The sequence below is a fragment of the Coturnix japonica genome, chromosome 2, assembly GCF_001577835.2.
Source record: "Coturnix japonica isolate 7356 chromosome 2, Coturnix japonica 2.1, whole genome shotgun sequence".
Classification (NCBI taxonomy): Eukaryota; Metazoa; Chordata; class Aves; order Galliformes; family Phasianidae; genus Coturnix; species Coturnix japonica.
In genome coordinates, this window is record NC_029517.1 from 1,259,582 (window position 1) to 1,266,935 (window position 7,354).

A 7,354-nucleotide genomic window follows, 5' to 3' on the forward strand; every position below is an offset into this window, starting at 1 on the left:
TAATTTAAGGGTGATCACCATCTCACTAAACACACCCGTATGAAACTTATTGTATTCTCTGTTAGTTCACTGAACTACATCTGTAGTCAAAATGGAGAAAGAAAGATAAAGAAATCAGTGGAATGCAGTGTACCTCATTTCAAGAACATGAGATTAATTACCATGTGGAGGTAATCTCTCTTTATCCAGCAAGTAATAAGAGTTCCCTTCAATGAGGCATCTTATTTTTGAAGGGAGGAAGACAAGTCCCTTTTTAAATTATCAGTTATAAAAACGTGATCATTCCTGTAATTCTTTGTGCTTCAATTATAGTGTGTGTAATTACACATAATCTGTACTGCTGCAATATTGGTCCAGTATAAATTAAGTGAATACAATGGCACTTACTGAACCATCATATTGAACCATAATAGAAAAGACAGCATAAAGCATCTAGGAGGATTTGTGTCCAACATGGTAAAGGAAGTATTCTTCCCTCTTTCACACACACACACATGCATATATAAGTATATGTATCTATTTACATTATTCTCTGTGACTTTGTTATCTGTTTTCATTGACTGCTTGTTATTCAGCCTAATTGTCAGTCCAGTCTTGGTCATCCTTTGCACAAGAGATACACTCAACAAGAGTTTTCACAGTCCAGTTATCAGTGATGTTTGCAGCCTGCAGGCATAATGCTTTTATAGCATTTATTGTGCACCAGCAGATGGCTGATCTTCTGTTATCTTCTGATATAACTGCAGGAGACCTGCTGCTCAATGCAGTGCCTGGCCAACTTTCAATTAGGACCCCTGCTTTTTGGTGGCTTGTGATGTGCTTCCTTTAACTGCCCTCAAGATAGGCATGGTAACATAGGCAGCACTTTTCTTTCCATTTCTTTCTCTCTTTTCCTTTCTTTTTGGGGTACAATGATCAGAGATATCGCTAGTTTGATAACACAGAGACTGATGCTATCTGCATCCTACAGCACAGGAACACTTTCTTCTCTGACAGTCTACCAACACAACTCAGCTGCAGACCTTTTAAAGTCTCTCTTTATTTCAAGGGATATTTCATAGTATCATAGATTCATAGAATGCAATGGGTTGAAAAGGACCTCAAAGATCAACCAGTTCCTACCCCCTGCTGTGTGCAGGGTCGTCAACCAGCAACCCAGGCTGCCCAGAGCCACATCCAGCCTGGCCTTGAATGCCTGCAGGGATGGTGCATCCACAGCCTCTCTGGGCAGTCTGTATTTCCAATGTTCATAATTATATCTTACCCAAATATAGTACCTTCTCCCCTTGATGAAATTTCTGTGGTTCCATTGTTTTTGAAGTAATTAAAGTTTGGAGGAAACCATCTAGTACATCTCCCTTCTCAAAGACAATGTCAGCTCAACATGGTCTATTCCAGCATATAACCAACATTTTAACTATAATATCAAAAGGTCTTTTCCCATATTTTTTTCGTTTAAAATTCATCATTTTAGAAAAATAGTAACACTTTACTTAAAAGTGGAAAACTCTGTCATAAAAATAAAAAGGGGGAGGCTCAGTGCACTGAAGGGCAGATACAAGTTTTTTGAATGCTTTGTCCAGAATTTCCAGTCTTATTTGTAAATTGTGCTTCACATTTGGCCTCTAGGAGTGTGATAGCATTACCCTAAGGGAGGAGTAGTCAGTCCAGTGTAAATATATGTTCTTCCTTCTTTATCTCCTTATGGGATCACTCATAAAAGTGACAGCTGTTACTGGGGATTATTTTTGGACATCTGTTCAGTAGGGACAAAACCAAGATTCATAATTTGTTAGATAAACAAATAAACATTTAATCTGCAGTAGCTTGAAACCTTCACAGACCCAGCTGGATTTGTTCTGCTGACCCTGAGGTGGAAATATCTACATCCATAATTACTCTTCTGGGTGAATCAGGATGAATTTTCGGTCTCATTACTGCTAATTTTAGCTAACCAAGTATATTTGCTTCAACGAGGGCTTAATGAAAAAAGTCACATATTATGAAGGTTCCTTAAATAAAGGGTTATTAGGTAATTAAAATGTTTCTAAGACATGGCTAATCACGTTTTATAGATCATTACAGTATTCTCTGGCTGCTGCTGTGTTTCTAGAATATGTAAGTAGTATAGACACTGACCACAGTACCCATTAAGTGTATGTTCATTCTTAATTCAGCAGAGTTTTCAGGTGACCAAAAATCATTTTTACAAACGGTAGCCATAAGTTTGATTTATGTGTTAAAAATGTTTGTCTTACGAAGCACTGAAGCACCTGTAGGCACATCTGCTTGGATAAAACAGGGGAACCACATATGTCAGCATTAATTTTAATGAGTGGGGGGAAAGTTACCTCACTTGGCTTTGGAAATCTGAAAATTATATGTCTTAAATCTGAACTGGTCACATGGAATTCTGTTTTAGTGAGAGGAGTGTTAGAATCATAGAATATCTCGAGTTGGAAGGGATCTATAAGGAGCACTGAGTCCAGCTTCTGATAGGAAATCATAGAAGGTATTTCCTCTGACATGTGTCAAATTCATGTCTTGAGATGAGTGAAGTCACTGCAGGAGCCTCTTTGGTAGCTGAATTTCTGAAAGGAATTTGGCCGTCTGGACTTGGCTGATTTCTGCTTTCAGTAAGATGAACAAGAAAATGGACTTAAAAATAAAAACTAACTGATGAAACTCCACTCTCATCATCCTCAGAGATGCTTTGTTGAAGAACAGTTCAGTGGATCTACTGAAAAGACCATCTCTTTGCTGTTGAGGGTTTGAAAGTATACTCAGCTATGACCTTCATTGCAATTGGACTGAGGACTGACTGATACAGAAAGCCTAAAGCCAAAGTCCTATGGAAAAATCCCATGATACCTAAATCTTGTGACCCTTCCTGGTAACATTTCAGTTCAGTTCTCCTTCAAAATCATGAGAATGTTTTTATTTCCTTTCTCATTGTGAACTAAAGAATTGTTCTACAAATCTCTCCACCTGAAAAAGTCATAGCATCTCCTCAATCTTTTCCAGTGTAGTAGGTTAAAGATTTACAGTGGTTTCTGTTCTGGAGGATTCCTAAATATCGGAGGGTTTTTTGTTAGTTGGTTTGTGTTTGGTTGCTTGTTTTCTTTTATGTTCTTTTTTTTTCTTTTCAAAATCCATTTATTCCATCAGTTCACAGTTTAATTTTCATTAGAAGCAATAACTTCCATCAAAAATTGTGTTTTCTTCGGCTCCTTCCAAGTGCTAATCCCAGAGAAAACCCCTCTAGCAACAGAGGATGTTTAAAGGTATCTTTGTAATTAAAAAAGGAAAATAAATTGGGACAAGCCATGATGTGTAGTTGTCCACACTCCCAACTAGTAAATCTCGTGTTTTATTCTCTTCCTTCCTTTATTTATTTTTTCAGGCAGTGGTGATGTGTCTGTCAAAGGAAAACCACAGATGCCAAGGCTTTTCATTCATTGCCCTGCACAGCTGAGAAACTCTAGAGTGATAAAGCCTGTACTCTAAAGGGCCACTGAAAGAAACTCAATAGCCAGATCAAAAATGAGCATATTTTTAGGTCTCTGATTTGCAGTAGAATTTAATACTAATGGTAATAGGTAGTTTCTGAGCATTACCGTGTGCTTCACATTGAGAAGTTGCCTTCATTTCAAAATCCAAATGAGAAATATGATTAGCTCCTATAGAATCTTCCAGCTGTAGGATTAGGACTAGTGGGAATGGCTTCAAGCTGTGTCGGGGGAGCTTCAGGCTGGATATTAAGAAGCACTGCTGCTCTGAAAGAGTGGTCAGGCAGTGGAATGGGCTGCCCAGGGAGGCGGTGGAGTCACCAACCCTGGAGATGTTCAAGGAATGTTTGGACATTGTGTTGAGAGACATGGATTAGTGAGAACTATTGGTGATGGGTGGATGGTTGGACTGGATGATCTTGTAGGTCTCTTCCAACCTTGGTGATTCTGTGGTTCTGTATGGACTGTTCATCCAGTGCTCCATCTAGGACATGATATCACATCTTTATGTTTTTGAATCCAAATGTTTGCTGGGCTTCCTGCTGCTCTGCCAGTCATGATTCTTCATGGTCAGCTACCAAGCTTTATTGTCTCTGAGACAGAGCTGAAAATAGCCCATTACTGATCCCATTAAAAGCACTGAGAGCCACTCAACTACTTCATCACTAGAACACCAGCCCTGGTATATTCTGCACTAGATGTATCACATGGGATTTATAAATGCAGGGTTAATTGGATTTGGTAAGCCGTCCATGGCTGTTTTCTCCTGCCTGAGTTTGGATGTTATCTCTAATCAAACAAAACAAGATGACAAGACAAGGGTTAATGAGAGGGGCAGCGGTACTAAATGTGCAAATGTGGGAAGTGTTTCTTTGTCACTTCTGGGGAAGTCATCCTGGAGTGCTGACGACATGTGGTACATGACTCCCAAACAGGTAGAAAGTACATGAAATTTTGTTGTTCAGAATCTTTGCAAATCAGTCGCTATTAATTTGGCCTCTTTACTGGTGTATTTTTACGTAAAGAAAAAGGTAATTCTTAAAAATCAGAGACCTTCTAAACAGCCAAATGTATCTGGAAAGATCCTGCACTTATTTTCTGCTGAAGGAGATGATGGAGGGTTTGTTTGATACTGGCTGAAATTAATGTTGGCATTGCAGCTGCCTGAAATTGGAAATCGTGTTTGCCTGTCAAATGGCCAAGGGAAAAGATCAATGCAAAGGTCGAGATTTTCTGTTCAAATATATCTCACCCCTGGTGGGTGTTTCAGCATCCTCCATGAAAATCAGGACAGGGAAACCACCAGCAGCAGGAAGCATTCTGTTTTACAGAGATGGGCCATCCCATAGCGTGTCCATCTTAGGAATAATAATTAAGTATGTGTTATTGTTGCTGCAAGTCCCCGATGTTGGAAAGAGTTACAGGAGACTTATCAAGTGGAGATGTTACAAACTCCCCTTCCAATCACTGACTTAGTACTGCTTACTAGATATCAAGTTCTTTCCTGTTAATTTCTTATTCCTATTAACTGGTGGGCTTTCCATGGGCAGGAAAGCCATGGAATGACATCAGCTTCTCCAAATTGAGGAGGCCATTTTATGATATGATGACAGCTCAACTCTAAAGGGTAACCCTTAACCATAACCCAAAATACAAACTCTTAACCCTAACCCAAACTGGTAACACTAACCCAAAATGCTAAAGCATAGCCCTTAACCCTACCTAAAAGGGTAACCCTTTATCATTAAGCATGTCTCCTCTGCCACAGAATAACAAAGTCTGTCTGCAGTGCAGGTAATACTGGCAATGCAGGTACTGCCATCAGAGATTACTGACTGTATCTTGTGTTTTCCAGTCTTTTAGTTAATGTTTTGCGAATACTTATTTTTAACAGGGGAATTACGTTTTTGGCCTTTCCCACCAAACTGTGGGGACAGAGGGTTCCGTGTCTCTGATACTCACTGAACAAATTCAATAGCAACAATTGCTCTAAATTCTTCTGATCAATTCAGCTAAATATCAAGTCCTTGGTCCGAGGCAAGACAACATCCCATGGTTACCAGAGGAAAGCTGTAACACAATTCAAGACCTTTGCTAATGTTATCTGAGAGCTAATTGGCTCTGGAGAATTAAAAAGCGGGGCTGATCTGGAAAGTATCCAAGGATGGAACAATGTGAGAACTGCTAAGCAGTTTGGAGAACACTTAGATGTGTAAAAGATAATGCACTGAATTATCACTGTTGGTGCAACATGGGCAGCTGCTTCAACCTTAACCAGTAGCCTCCACTCTTGCTGTTTCTCCTCTTGACTCTAATAATTAAGGAAGGAATTCCATTTGATTACAAGGCTTAAGGTGAGATGGGCTCACATTCCCTCTGGCCTTTAAGCAAGTGCTTGAGTATGCTTTTTTCTCTGAGACTTCTCTCACAACTGATAATCTGCCTTGGACAACATCCTCTTTTCTTTGTTTCTTGCTTGAAAAGTATCTGCTTTTCTCTGAAACATGACCCATGTCCTTCCTTGAGCTAAGAGCCTCTTTGATAGCATTTGCGTTGACCTCACACGCTGATGGATGATCCTCTGACAGCCAGCCTGGTAGGAAAGATGCACTTCATGTTTAAATGATACCTAGTAGTTGCTATGGTGACCTCAGTCCACTGTCAGTTTTGTAGCCTTTGATAAAGAAAGGGAAGAACAAGGTCTTAATTTCCCTTACATGTTATTGGTCATATCTATGCATAAAGTCTTGCCACAGCCAGACCATTGTATGACAGCCATATCATTGGCCTTCTCTCATGATCTCCAGCCATAGTGCCCTGGTTATTCTCACCACCCTGCCATGAAACCACATGCCTGTATGGGGTATAGGACATGAGTGAAGACCTCTGTCTTCACTGCAGTGTTTTGCGCAAGCCAACAGTGAACAAAGAGGATGCAGAAAGTTAGATCTCCTTAATTGTTCTCTTCCCCCTTGGCCACGACAAAGGCAGTATACAGTAAATATTGAGTGAACTAATGACTTAAATATGTATTTTAAAATGTTGTCAATGGGGCATGAAGCTAGAGACAGAAATAAGGGGGTAAGTGTTTAACCTAGGGAAAAGGTATGGGATCCTCATAAGTTCTCTCACTCTGAACCTTGTCTGGCTGCCAGCTTCTGCAGATGTACAGAAAACAGGAAAAATTACATCCTTGCCTTGTTAGCTCATCATTTACAGATCTGGATATGATGATGACAAGTGATCTAGGGAAATGTTTTCCATCACCCACACCTCCAACAAATGATGCTGAGGTAAGAACAGAAATAAGGTTAAAGTGTGGGCAAGATGTTTTAGGACAGAATGGCCTTTCGTTCCCCTTCTTGGGCTAATAATGGGCGAATGCTGAAACAAAAGGGTTAAATGCAAGTTGTGCTCAGATAAACAAATCTATGGGAGATAAAGCAGTTGCCATGCCAGCTGACACTGAAAGCAGCCAGCACAAAGTTGGCATGTAGGAGCTGATCTAAAAGGCTGCACAGAGCTCTGAGTCTCATCGTACGCAGCTCACTTCTTGGCTTTCACTTTGCCAGCCCTGTTCCCTTCAAAACAGAAGCAACAATTCCTTACATTACATTTCTCACCCTGACTGGAAGATAGGGAGAAGGTATCTGCTCTTTCTAAGGCCTAGCAAATACAAAACAAGGAAAAAGATATGATATATATGCAGGAAATGGGAATGAAAGTACCGGCTCTTCTTTACTATGTGCAGTTCTTGGTGAGCCCTTTGAATTCATTTTATTTTATTTTATTTCATTTTATTTTGTTTTATTTTATTTTATTTTGTTTAATTTAATTTAATTTTA

The 7,354-nt window shown here is 39.7% G+C and overlaps 1 protein-coding gene across 13 annotated transcripts in view; it reads left to right on the forward strand.

Annotated features, from left to right (window-relative positions):
- LOC107308667 (pituitary adenylate cyclase-activating polypeptide type I receptor) overlaps positions 1-7,354 on the forward strand; it is a 119,962-nt gene that overhangs the window by 71,603 nt on the left and 41,005 nt on the right. The window lies entirely within an intron of this gene.